The sequence below is a fragment of the Notothenia rossii genome (assembly GCF_949606895.1).
Source record: "Notothenia rossii genome assembly, chromosome: 5".
Lineage (NCBI taxonomy): Eukaryota > Metazoa > Chordata > Actinopteri > Perciformes > Nototheniidae > Notothenia > Notothenia rossii.
The window spans coordinates 5,253,512-5,267,518 of NC_136903.1; the positions used below are offsets into that span (position 1 = coordinate 5,253,512).

Consider the following 14,007-nt stretch of genomic DNA (forward strand, 5'->3'; position numbering starts at 1 on the left):
GTTATTTAACTTTGTGACGATGCATTTTACAGCTGATCCAAGAGGCTTTTCAAATAGTGTATTGAGCATAAGTAGGAATATGTTCTCAACACATAAAGGACATCTCTTTACACATCTGGAGATTTATAGGTATATTTCACAACGCTGTGTTATGGTCCCTGTTTAAGAGCAGCTGGTGAGACACTTCCTCCTCCCTGAACAGACTGTTTGAAAATGGGTCCGTACTTAAATGCCATTTTTTGCCACTTTGTACTCAAATTAATTAGTAAATGGTGTACTTTTACTCCTCTACATTTAATGAATAACTTTAGTTGCAGATCTGGTTTAATGATGTGAAATATAATCAAGTCTTAAATCAGACTTTAAGTATATTTTGATGATAATACTTTTCTAACTTTACTGGAGTCACATTTTGAATGCAGGACTTTTACTGTAACAGATTATTCCTACACTCTGGTACTTCTACTTTTACTCAACTAGAAGATCTGAGTATTTCTCCTACCTCTGAGGAAAAGTCTAAGACAGTGATTCTCAAACTTTTTTCAATCATGTACACCCTATGAAAAAAAAATTCAGCGAAGTAACCCCTGATCAGCGCAAAAACAATTTTTTAAGGAAAACATGCCTATATAAAGAGGTACAGTACAGCGCTGCACCATCAGTGTCTGATTTATTCAAACAACAACCTTGTAACTGAGAAAAACTTAAATGCTACATTTCAAATGTTTACAATCCATCACTAAATTCATGGCAAACCAATTTTAACATCATGCAATAACGCTAAGACAACATTAGTTTCTTTGAACTGATTTTTTTAATAAGTTGTACTTACAATGTAGTGAGAAACATGGGCTTGTGCTTCACTGAGGAGCTTTGTCATTCTGACAGGGAGGCAACTGCAGTTATTACACTTCGCGTTTTGAAATATGTGTAACTCTGTTAATATAAAACCCACACTGCTCAAACTTCGTTACTTTTCCTAAAATTGGTATATCTATTTATTTATTTATTTTGGGGCGTGGGGAATGAAGAGAGAAAAATATATGAGCATTTTATTAGCATGGGATTTTGACCCCTCTAAACATATGCATAATGCTGCGCTATACTTTGCGGCCACACGCCGTTGTCAAGCAACGCTTATTGTTTAGGTCCTTTGATAAGCAGGCAGTCATATCATTAGCTAGAACTAGCTAGATCTGATAGATTTGGACATAAACGCGAGTGAAGTATAACCGGACACGAGAGAGAGATTAGAGATCAGCTGCTGCTGACGGAGAACACGCAGCTCTGCGTGATCACAGCTCCGCCGCTGTGACGGATCGTTGAGCCGAGCAAAATACACTAGGAGTTAGACCGAACACACTTAGCTAGTTTATCTACTCTGGAACTAGCTAAACTAGTTATAAATATATTTATTCTTTACTGTCGGTGTTAGCATGATTTAATCTCCTTAAATCCTTCATTTAAAATGTTGTGGAAAGCATGTTCTTCACTTTCTCTAAAATCTTGGTGTTGCTGGCTGCGATGATAAGATCATCGACCCAGTTAGCAATTATTACTTTCCCCTCTTTAGACTCCTTGGAGTACACGCAGTGGTCTGCCGGGTTCTGTGTAAAATTGTCATCTATTAAGCATTCATGCAACACCGTATTCCAATTACGCCCTGACTACTTCAGGCCGTAAATTGACATCTTCTTGGGCTGCCTTCTGCATTAATACACGTACACTTGTCAGGTTGGCTGTAGGTGAGAACGTCTCCCCGTAATCTATCCCCGCCCTCTCTGACTGAACCTAGCTTTGTACTTGTCGTTAGGGATGGGGCCGATCCGATCCAGTATCGGTATCGGGTTCCGATATCAACGTAATTCACGTATCGGAAATTTCCGATCCATACCCCTAGATTTCCGATCCACACATTATGCTGAAAAGATTCTCCGTGCACGGTTCTGGTATGTTGCTTTGCTACTGCAAGATGTGGAATGGATTTCCTAAACGGGGCCATCTCAGTGATCACAGTAGCCTAGGCACGCCCCCGTTCAAGAATTCCATGCCATAGTTTGCAACAAGCAAGCAGTCGAACGTTGAGCGGTCTGGTCTCTGGCCGGGTAATTAGTGCTAACTATTTTGTTGCTAACTATCAATATGTCTGCTGTATGGCAATACTTTTCTCTCGATTCACTGCAAAGCAATACAGCAACATGTAATGTTTGCAAAGCCGTTATATCCAGAGGTGGACGCTCCGTTGCGACATACAATACTACAAACCTAATAAAACACCTGCAGAAGCACCACCCTAAAGAGCACGATGAGTTCTTAGCCGTGAGGGGGCTGAAAGCACAGACTAGCCGTCAGGAGTCACTTCTACAGTCATTCGAAAGACAAGGTAAACTCTCACCAGACAACGTGAAAGCTAAAGAAATAACTGGGAAGGTACTGAACTTCATCGTACTCGATGACCAACCATTATCAGTGGTCGAAAATGAAGGTTTTTTTTGTTAACACTACAGTAAAGATGATGATCATGTATGTCCTCATAAATGTAAGGGCTATTTTTTGGAGGTTTAGTAGGCTACAACTTCTACTTAAGTGCTTCCTGTGCCAGTATACTTTGGTCTATCATCAAGTGGCTGGTATAATTTGAAAGATCAAGACTGTTATCAGAGATATCGGAATAGTATCGGTATCGGCAGATATCCAAATTTAGTTATCGGAATCGGATCGGAAGTGAAAATATGTGTATCGGTGCATCCCTACTTGTCGTGTCCGTCAACGTCTCCCTTAACTGAATAGACCCATTTACCGCCCACTGTTTTCTTGCCCTCTGGCAATTTTGTCAGGGTAAAAGTCTGATTGTCTTCTAGAGACTTAATTTCCTCATCCATCGCTTTTCCCCAGTTTTCTGACTCAGTCGATGTCATGGCCTCTTTAAAGGTCAGAGGTACACCGCAAACTGCTCTGTAACAATAATATATACTAGTGAGTGCTTTATCTTCTTCATCACTATCTTCCTGAGTATAATCTCTCAAGTACTCTGGGGGTTTGCGCTCCCTACAGGGATATGTCCGACTGTCTGAGGCATGTCATGCCACCCTAGGGTGCTGTTCGCCATCATCCTCTGGTGCTGACTGTGGAGCGTTAGTCTGTACATCTTTGCTCAGTACACTAGGCTGTGGGGCCTTTACTCCCTCTTTACAATCTTCCTCCGAATCCTGTTCTAGCCACTGTGTCTGAGTCTCGCTATCACAAGTTGTGCTGGTGATAAACTTTACTAGTCTGTGCTTCTGCACCTTCTCTTTGTCGGGGTAGTAAACTAGATAGGTGGGGCTTCCCTTGTCATGCCCTACAAAACGTCCTTTCTTACACATAGCGTCTAATTTTCCCCTGTCCTGCTGGTACGCATAGCACACTGCTCCAAACTTATGCATCCTCGCTAAGTTACACTTTTTCCCTGTCAGACTTGAATATGGCATAGTGCCTGTGTGCTTATTAAAACACTGGTTTCTGGTATGAGCTGCCTCCTGAATGGCATATTGCCACAGGTTTTTAGGCAGATCACTGTCAATAAGCATACATCTGGCCATTTCAAAAAGAGTGCGCCCTTCTCTTTCAGCTGCCCCATTTTGATGTGGGGAATAAGGACAAGACGTCTCATGTCTGATCTTGTTCTTTCTCAATAGTGTCTGAAACTCCTTACTAGTGAACTCAGTCCCGTTATCTGATCTAATGCATTTCACAGTCCCATAGGGAGCTACATCTGCCAGATACTTCTCAGTGGCTTGAACTGCGTCACTCTTCGCTTTCAGGAAATAAAAAAACACTGCCCCTGTACACACATCTGTAAATGAGTGCATATACTTGAAGCCATTTATGGACTCTTGTTAACTGGACCTGCTAGATCAGTGTTCACCAACTCAAGTGGTCTGTTTGCTTTATCGGTCGGATCTCTGTTTCTCGTTTGGGTAAACTTTCCCTCTATGCATACTGTACAATCTTTATCAGGCTTACGCTTTGTACCCTTAATATGCATGCCTACAGTTACATCCTGCAGCTTTAAAACATCCTCATAATTACAGTGACCCATAATCTCATTCCACGTTTGGATATCATGGCTGACATGACACTTATCTTCAACATTACACTCTGTTTGCAAATAGTACATTTTCTTACATACATAAATGTCAAACCTGGTACCATCCGGTAACATCAGAGCATCTTTACCTTCGTCGAAGAACAGCTTGGCTCCGTTAGCTGTAGCAGACTTCACGGAAAATAGCTCTTGGGGGTACGATGGGATGTATAGTGCGTTCTTCAGAGTCACTTTACACCGTCGTCCCTCGCTGTCTATCAGACACATCTCTGCTTCTCCTCTGCTTTGCGCCTTCCGTCTGCCAATACCATGCTGTGTCTCTCTGGCTTGAAGGTGCTGTCAAAAATCTTTCTTCTTATCGTTGATGATGTGGGACGACGCTCCCGTGTCCACGATCAATCCTTTTCTGTGGGTCTGTTGCCTCTGTAGGCTGGTCTCTTCAGCTCGCGCTTTGAGGGTGTAGTCATCTCCTCCCGCAGCTTCTCCGGTACAACCTGGCATGCTCGTGCACCGAGCGGCATCACCGTGGTCCTTCTTTGTGTTCCTCAACTTCGCCTTGAACTGTCCCAACGTTACTTCACTGTCACCGTGTCTCACCATTAGTGTGAACGGCTTGTATTTCTCGGGTATCCCTGCATAACCATCGCCATCATTAGTCCCTCACTCGGTGCTTCTTCTGCGCTCCTGAGTGCCGTAATGATCTGCTCAGCTCGGATAATGTACTCTGTCACCGTCTCATTATCAGCTTTCTTCAGCGCAGTCATGGTTACAAGGTGACGATCCTGGGCCTGCCTTTTCTAATATAGTGCTCCCGTAATACTCTGAGACTTTCTCTGCCCTTGTCCTTCGTGTCTCTGAATATCAGGCCTAAACTGGTATTGTCGAGTAGCGGCGCTAACTCACAATAGGCGTCAGCATTGAGCTTGTCGTCTTGAGCCCTCAGTGCCGCGGTCAGCTCTCCAGTGGGTGCTCGAAGGATTGTCTCCTTCAATCCCACTCCGTGCATGCAATACAGCATCCTCTCTTCCCAGAGCTCATACTCTTCTGCTTTCCCGTCAAACGTGGGTCACTTGCTCTTCCTCGTGGTTCTATTCGCCATGGCTTTTGCGTTTGTAGCTTCAGTAGCTTAGCTTAGGTCCTTGTTAGCTTAGCTTTAGCTTCCCTCGGTTGTCCCGATACTAAACTAGCTTAACACGTGGCTAACTAGCTACTCCTATGCTAACCGTGCTAACAGGCAATCTTCTCGCCTCGTTATCGCACGTGCGCTTCGAACTGTAAAATAATTCATCGTACCTGGGCCCATAACCTGTTAGCAGATTTAGACTTATACCTTTTGTCTCCTGCAGGAGAAAGGCGAATAATCTCAGCAGTTCAAGTTTAGCCATTCATCACTGCAAGTCACGTGGGTTTGCTATCCTGGCTCCAAAATGGTGGAATGAGCTCCCCATTGAAATCCGGACAGCAGAAAGGTTACACATCTTCCGGCGCAAACTGAAAACTCATCTCTTTAGACTCCACTTTGAGCGATAGAATTACTAACAAAGCACTTATATACTAATAAAGGACTGGCTTATCTAAAGCCAGTTGAGTAGCACTTGAAATGTTTGGCTCTATGAAACCTGATGTACTTATATGATTCTGTTTTCAAGGTTGTATCTTCCTGGTCGAATGCACTTATTGTAAGTCGCTTTGGATAAAAGCGTCAGCTAAATGCAATGTAATGTAATGTAATGTAAAAGTCTCCCTTGAAAAAGAGATCTATGATCTCAATGGGACCAATCTGATTAAATAAAGGTTTGAAATTAAATTAAATGAAAATCACGGCGCTATTTATTATAGGCACACATCTCAAGAGACTTGAGGACAGAGAGAGAAGTGGCGTGACTTCCAACGGTCTTATACCCCAGGTAGTGACATCATCAATCATGTGGTACAGCGCTAACCAATGAACACAGTCGTAGTCGCAGCTACTTACATAAACAAATATGGTACACAGTAATACATGGAGTCATACAATATACATGTCTCTGTATGTTATATTTCAACAGTCGGGTCACTTATTACAGGTTCAGCGAGCTGCACGAGACTGATGGGCTGTCAGGAGAGGGAGAGGAAAAGAGAGCACTCCGTTTACTTTTCCCATTTTATTATCCAGAATTACTGTAAACTTTTGAATAAAGTAGTTGATCTACTATTAGTAGTTTGTGTAAATGCATTAATAATAATAATAATAATAATAATGGCTTTAATTTATAAAGCACTTCATATTTGCATTCAAATCCCGAAGTGCTAACATCGTAAAAAGAATAAAAAGCAATAAATAAAAATAAATAGGTAAAAAGAATAAAATAAGATAAAAGGGTGATAATAAATAAATAAAAGGTCTAGGGAAAGGCTCTATTGAAGAGGTGGGTTTTGAGGCCTTTTTTAAAAACCTCCACGGTCTGTGATGCTCTCATGTGGTCGGGGAGAGCGTTCCACAGACTGGGGGCAGCTGAGCAGAAGGCCCGGTCTCCCATGGTACGGAGCTTAGTCCATTAATATGTTAGGCATTAATTATGTTTGTTTTTTTCATTAACATAAAATAAATCTCACGTACCCCCTTTAGTACTCCAACGTACCCCTAGGGGTCAGCGTACCCCCATTTGAGAACCACTGGTCTAAGAACCTGAATGTTACCTTTGACCTCCATTGAACCACAGCTGCTTTGTTTCTTTCTCCTCAGCTTCTCGTGAGCGCTCCATCATCTAGCGCGGCCTGACTTCTTTCCACGATGTTTCCTGCATTCGCTTCGTCAGACGCACGGGCCAGAGAGACTTCCTGAACATCCAGTCAGACGGCGGGTAAACCTCGTATTTGTAAACCTACTTTGCAAGAAAACAGATTATGATTCTTTAAGGTCTTCTGTTGCACTATTTTGAGGCATCCTTTTTTTTAATTTCCTGCTTTTTTACACATGCTCTCTCCAGTACAGGTTACTTCTGAGTGTTAGCCATGCTTGATAATGTAAACAAAGACCATATTACGTCCAAAACTGTCACGCATTGTTTCTGATAACAACGTTTCTGATTGGGCCGTGGGTGTAAAGCCCGCCCATATTTCCGATATTGCGTCATATCGGACGCAAATCTGGATCCGCTCCGTTGTTCCCCCGTTTTTAGAGATTTGGGTACAGAGGAAAAGAGAGAGGGTTTTATTTTCTGACACTGCGTGAGTTCCCTGACACACCGGGGACACATATTTGTGTACAAAGGACATGAAAAAGTGCAATTTGCATGATAGGAGAGCTGTAAATGTTGTGATTGTTGCAGCTGTTACTCGTACGTAGGGCGTCGGGGCGACTCCCAGAAGGTGTCTCTGGACCAGCAGGGCTGCCTGTATCACAGCACGGTTCAACACGAGCTGCTGCACGCGCTCAGGTTCAACCACGAGCAGTGCCGCTCCGACAGAGACCAGCACATCCGGATCCTGTGGAAGAACATCCAGTACGGTCTGTATCCTAAACATCCATCCTCTAAAACACCCTCAAATAAGCCCTTAATAAAGTATTTTTTAAAACATCATCCGAGGCGTGTCCCATGTCTCACCTGCACCACCTCTCTAGACCTCGGCCTGGGTTTTAAACACTTTTAGGGACACTTGGTTGACTTTATTTTAGGATATTTTCCCTCCCCGTGTGCCTAATAACCTGTGTGTATTTTATATTTTTTATTTTACATTTTGCACTTATTTTTAAAAGCACTTATTTAAAAAAAAGCACTTTTATTTATTTATTTATTATTTTTTAACACTAATTTTACCTGCACGCCGATTTTAAACAAAGTCAACCTTGGTTCTTTTAGCCAGATGTTTTTAACCCACTTACCAGGTCTTTTACCAGATGCTGTGGTATGCAGCCTCGGACACCCCACCGGGGGAGACCCCCTCGGGGGGGCAAGAGTACACATTTTAACCCCGCCGCATACGCTCTGTGCTGCAGCCGCTGCTCTCTTTTATCCCTTTTATTGCATTTTCTTGAAAAAAAATGAACACAGACCAAACAGGGCTTTTATAAACTTGTATTGGTTTTACTACAGGAGTTTTTAAACAAAAAAGATTGACCCGAGAGCCCGTGCATCACGCTGCACTCCTATGGAGGTTCCCCAAAACCATAACCAAGTCTTCACCCTAAAATGAATGATTCCCCTCATGGGGACCTCCCTTATGGGGACATAAGGCGAGTCCCCACACGTGATTGTATAAACAACTTTTGGTCCCCACAAGGATAGTGATGCTAGGTCACACACACACACACACACACACACACACACACACACACACACACACACACACACACACACACACACACACACACACACACCCTGTCTGACTTCGTATTAAGTGTTTGTGGTGTCAGCATCATTTCATTTATCTCTTAGTCTTGTTGACTAGAACTCAAGGAGGACATTACCGCTCTCATCGAGGAAATAAAAGGTATTTTCTTTATTAAAACCTCAATAATGTGAAGATGATTCACCACATCTTTCTTCCGATACTCCAAAAAAAATAAGAAGGTGTTTGAACGTTTAATGTTGATATTGATTAACAGCTTCATTCTGCAGATCGTTGCTCAGCTTTTAATGAATTAACAACGATGGCTTTGTACAGAAAGGACTCTGATAGAATGAATGACATGGGTAATAACACAGTATACTTTATTTGAATGACAAACTAATACATAAAAACATATTCAAGATACAAATAAAGTACCTCAAAATGTAACTGCAGTAAAAATCTTGACTGCATGTAAGTGTAGATGTTTGTCCACTAGGGGGCGACACATCCTCACAGTTCACATGGAGAGAGCTGCTAACACACCTTTACAGAACTGCTTTAATGACACAGGTATTTAAGCATCACCACTTAAACAATTGGGTTTTCCTCAGAATGTAAATCGAAAATCAGCATTTACTTTAACGAGAAGTTTCAAATGCACGCCTAAATCCAGAAATGCCAATGAAAAACGAGTGAAATAACACATTTATTTTCACATACTATTCAAAACACAGCTTGCACAATCATCCTCAGTCTCATCTACACAGTGATCCTTCTTTAAAGATCGTTATGTAGTGTAAATAAACACAACTGAAGCACAAACAAAAGAACATTTTCTAATTTAAAGGAAGACAATACGGCAGGGAGGACACAAAAGCATTTTCAAGCTAATGTAACTTTCCTTCTCAAGTCATGTGTGGCTCTTTCCTCGTCTGTCGATCAGTGAAAGTCAATCTCAACCGTCTCGATCCTGATCTCCCACATTCCTCCCGCTCCTCAGTGATGGACACGTCTCTGAAATCTTCATCAGTCACTCTGCCCTGAGGCGACACATCGGGACTCTCTCTCTCAGAGGCAGTATCTGAGGGAACAACGTCAACATGTCAGATCTGCTTATACTTTCAGGCAGAAGAGAGGCCATGTTGTCCGTGGACTGTATTCTTATAAGGCCAGACAGAAGAGGTCAAAGCATAAGAGAGTAGGCTATGCATCAGAATCAGAATCAAGTTTATTGCCAGGTACGTTTAATCTGCTTTGGTATCTAGCGGTGCGAACATAAACAATCTAAAGAAATAAGATGCAAAGTATATATGTTAGAGCCAGTATTTAGTTTTTATAAGAAAGGCCACCTAATCGTGACGTCTGTAGTCAACACACTATGACTGACTACAATTCCCACGACGACTCCTTTAAGTGACAGTGATGGGCAGCAACCTGTCAGAAAGACGCCGTCGAGGAACCGTTTTAACCGTTCAATTACCCTTTAAGTTATTAAGTTATATTTCAACAAAGAAAGAACACCTAAGTTGTTTGTTATTTTATTTGACTTTTGCCTATTTGTTTTGACTATTGTAAAGGCCTCTTTTCTTTTTCGCATGTGTAAAAGTTAATTATTTTACTTTGAGCATTGCACAATATCATCAAAATCATCGGAGGCCAAGCAACTCTTCAACTGTAAGTAACACAAAGATAAAGGAAAGAAAACAAGTTCGTCTGTGTTTAAGGCGTCTAGTGGCTTGATAGAAAAATAAGGAAGGAAGCCACGACAATATGTGTAAGGAAAATAAAAAATAAGTATTTTTAAGAAACTATTTAGCATTAAAAATGTACAGTATTTACAACACATTAAAATGTAACTATATACAAATAACCTTAAAAGCTAAAGAACATGGGTAGTATTGTGTGTGCATGCTGTGTGTGAAATGAACAGAAACAATAGCTCTAATAACTCTAGAAGCAGCGACACAAGCACATCCCTTACAGTAAGTGCCAAAAATACCAGGATGTACTTCTGCATGGGGTCACATTTTCCATTTAAGCGTGCTTTCCTTACGGTGGCCTACAGGTGCAAATGCGTTACAATGGACCACAAGAAGAAACATCTTCACCAACTTGAGGAAACATGTGTAGCGTTTACTATGAGCGAACAAGTTGGGACCGGAGCACTTAGTGATGTCCAGGGATTATAAAGTTTGCCAACTGTCTCTGTTGTTGGAAACGTACCTAAAATAAAAATGTTTATTGAGTTATTTTAACAATGCGATCGCATGATTCCTTCCGATATTATTGCAGATCTGCTGCAAGTTAGCTAGCTAACCTAGCATGTGTTGTAACGCGGGAAAATATGTTGGTTTTGGCACATTTGTGTATTTATATATTAATCGGGTCTGAAACCGCGCTCTATTATGCACATTTTCAGGTTCATATGTGTATGTAGTGTCTCTACTTTAAAGAGTCCTCTCCTGCTGATGTTCAGGTGTATATCAGTATGTAGTGTCTCTACTTTAAAGAGTCCTCTCCTGCTGATGTTCAGGTGTATATCAGTATGTAGTGTCTCTACTTTAAAGAGTCCTCTCCTGCTGATGTTCAGGTGTATATCAGTATGTAGTGTCTCTACTTTAAAGAGTCCTCTCCTGCTGATGTTCAGGTGTATATCAGTATGTAGTGTCTCTACTTTAAAGAGTCCTCTCCTGCTGATGTTCAGGTGTATATCAGTATGTAGTGTCTCTACTTTAAAGAGTCCTCTCCTGCTGATGTTCAGGTGTATATCAGTATGTAGTGTCTCTACTTTAAAGAGTCCTCTCCTGCTGATGTTCAGGTGTATATCAGTATGTAGTGTCTCTACTTTAAAGAGTCCTCTCCTGCTGATGTTCAGGTGTATATCAGTATGTAGTGTCTCTACATGTCTCCATGCTTTAATGTTCAAAAAGCTCTTCATTTTTCTCATACTGCCTGTGCTGCAGCACCTCTTTTCACCCTCTGTCTGAAACCAGAGCCCAGTCAGCTCTGATTGGTTAGCTGGCCAGCTCTGTTGTGATTGGTCAACCGCTTCGAGATGTCCCGCCCCTTAGCCTATCACGTACAATGTGTTGGAGCGCTAACCAATAGAAGCGCGAGTGTTACGAAGTGGGAACTGTGGGATTTTAGCCTTTGCAGACCGTATGCACCCAAATATAGAACACAATACAGGAAATCGAAACCCTTTAAATGTCTGAATGGAAGTATTTGCACCGGTTGACCCCCGTCATTTCTGGATAACCTGGACCAAAATCCTTCGTGCACACGAGTATGAGAAAGAGGTTCAAAGTTCCAGGTAGCATACTAAAAAGAGAAAAGTATGCGAGTTGGAACGCAGACAAAAAGTCAAGGTGAGTGAGAACTGGTTTCCTCAGCGTGCGTTCAGACCATTCTTCTTAAGTGAGAACACACGCCTCAGTGGAGAGCAGATTCCTCAGCACACTGCGCTTTGTGCTGGGTACGTGCCTCTAATTCTTCAAATCCCTCCGAACAAAGGCGCTTGTTGTAGAGTAAAAGATAAACAGTGAGACGTCGGGACAAACATCAAATTAGCAGTTTGAGCTCTTCTGTCACTCTGAGGAAGAGCAAATGTCAACTTTTGAAGAGAGGCAAAGTCCCTCATGCAACAGTGAACACAATTTAAAAAATATAAAATACAAAGTGCAAAAACTCCAGATATGAAACAATGAGTCTCTTTGTATTCAGGTTTTGACTTTTTATAGACATGCTTAGTCACTTGAGTCTCTCTGTGGTTATGTTGTGTCTTTTTTTAGAGACTTTGTGTCTTTTTGTGTGTTGTTTTGATTATTTTGTGTAACTTTAAAATCCTTATTAGTCTCCTGAGAGTCCTTTTGAGTCTTGTGTAGGCCTTAAGTGTCTCTTTTGACAATTGACTGTCTCTCTGCAGTCATTAGTGTCTCTCTGTGGTGATTAAGTGTCTCTTTGTGTCACTTTGTGGACATGTCTTGTCTTATTGTGGTCATGATGTGTACCATTGTGGTCATTCTGAGTACCTTAGTAGTCATTTTGAGTCTTTGAAGACATATCTCATCCCTTCATAGTCATTTTGACTATTTTTTGAGTTTCTTTGTGTGTCTGTTGTTTGTTTGGACAGCTTTCATAATTTATTGTGTCCTTTTGCATCTGATTGTTGTCTTTTGGTCCGCCCCTTGAGTCTCTCCCCGGTTTATACTTGTCTTCGGATGACATTTTGTAGATCTAAGCACTGCGTGTCAAAGTCAGCTTTTTGGTGAGCTAAGAGATTCTGTTTCCCATTCAGCAAAAAAAAAGTGAAAACTCTGCATTTATATCATTCTGCTCAGAACAAATCCAAGAAGAGAAACATTTCTAACCCTCAATGCAGCCTTACCACTGTCATATAGACCTTCAGAATCAAACAGCAGCATTTATATATTCCCATCTTGTTAGCGGAGCCTTTAAATGGACTCACAAACACAGTGACTGCAGCTCTTTAGTCCAGAAGAGACACCTGCTCCCTCCTCTTCAGAGTGACGGAGAGAGAGATCTGAGATCAGCTGGAGAGAGAACAGAGGCCTGCTTCAGCTCCTGGTGGCCCTTCAGGGTCGATCAGACGGAGACGTGGCCCAAATCCCAGCTCCTCTTCCTCCTCTTCCTCCACTTCCTCTCTCCCTCTCTGTCAGTATCTATAACGTCCTCCCTTCTGAAGACAGGATATGGGATCCGGGGCTCGCTGTCTCGCTCTTTCTTTTCTTTAATGTCTCTTCCTGTCAGCAGCACACAGGACCCAGTGATGCCCGGCTGCACTCGTGGACAAAAAGGCAGTCTTTGTGCCTGAATGTGAGTCCCAACAATGAGCGAGTTAATACGAGCCAAGCACTCTGGATCATTTCCACCGTCCTCGCGTCCCTGTTTATGCTTCCTGAGGGGAAACCCTGTGGACGTGGTTTAGGGGGACATTTATGGCAGGGGCTCTTAAAAAATCAGAATCAAAAAGAATCGGACATCTTGCTTATTTATTACTTATACTATTTGTTCCTATATTATTACTTATACTTACTCATATTATTATTATTATTATTTCTTGCTCAGAGAAATTGGGATTGGTGACAGTTGTGACATCTAAAAAAAATTAAGTGACAGTTTGATTTTAGAAATGTAAAAATAAAAAAAACATTAAAATGTAATTAAATATAATTAAAGTAAATAAAATGTAATATGATCAAATTAAATTAAATTAAAAAAAATACATTTCAAGATTAATTGAAAATGTAATATTAGAATAAAAAATAATAAAAAATAATACAAATGTAAAATAAAATATATAAAAATTACAATTCTTTGACATTTTTAAAGTGTAATATTGAGCATTCTTTGGTAATAATGTAAAATATAATAATACTCAAATCTCTGTCTGTTTTAAATATTCTGCATCAAACATAGGAGTCGAATATAAGCGAATATTATAAATATTATGTCAATTTTTTAAATTATATTTGACAGGATATCTGTTATGCTTTCTGCCTAGAATATAATCATGTTGCAGTAGAAACTTCTGTCGATGTGAGACACAGTCATCTCCACAAATCAAATGTTCGTTACGTGCATGA

The 14,007-nt window shown here is 41.1% G+C and overlaps 1 long non-coding RNA gene and 1 pseudogene across 2 annotated transcripts in view; one reads left to right on the top strand and one right to left on the bottom strand.

Annotated features, from left to right (window-relative positions):
• The first annotated feature begins 6,072 nt into the window (after positions 1–6,072).
• On the top strand, positions 6,073–8,039 carry LOC307041261 (hatching enzyme 1.2-like; annotated as a pseudogene). Its single transcript has 4 exons — positions 6,073–6,082; positions 6,813–6,930; positions 7,399–7,577; positions 7,984–8,039. The product of its transcript is annotated as a hatching enzyme 1.2-like (transcript).
• Positions 8,040–8,770: 731 nt separating this feature from the next.
• The window catches only part of LOC307038476, a 14,690-nt gene continuing 9,453 nt past the window's right edge, over positions 8,771–14,007 (bottom strand). Inside the window, exon 3 of the long non-coding RNA XR_013808004.1 lies at positions 8,771–9,482. This is a non-coding gene — a long non-coding RNA (uncharacterized lncRNA). The remainder of the gene's footprint in view (positions 9,483–14,007) is intronic.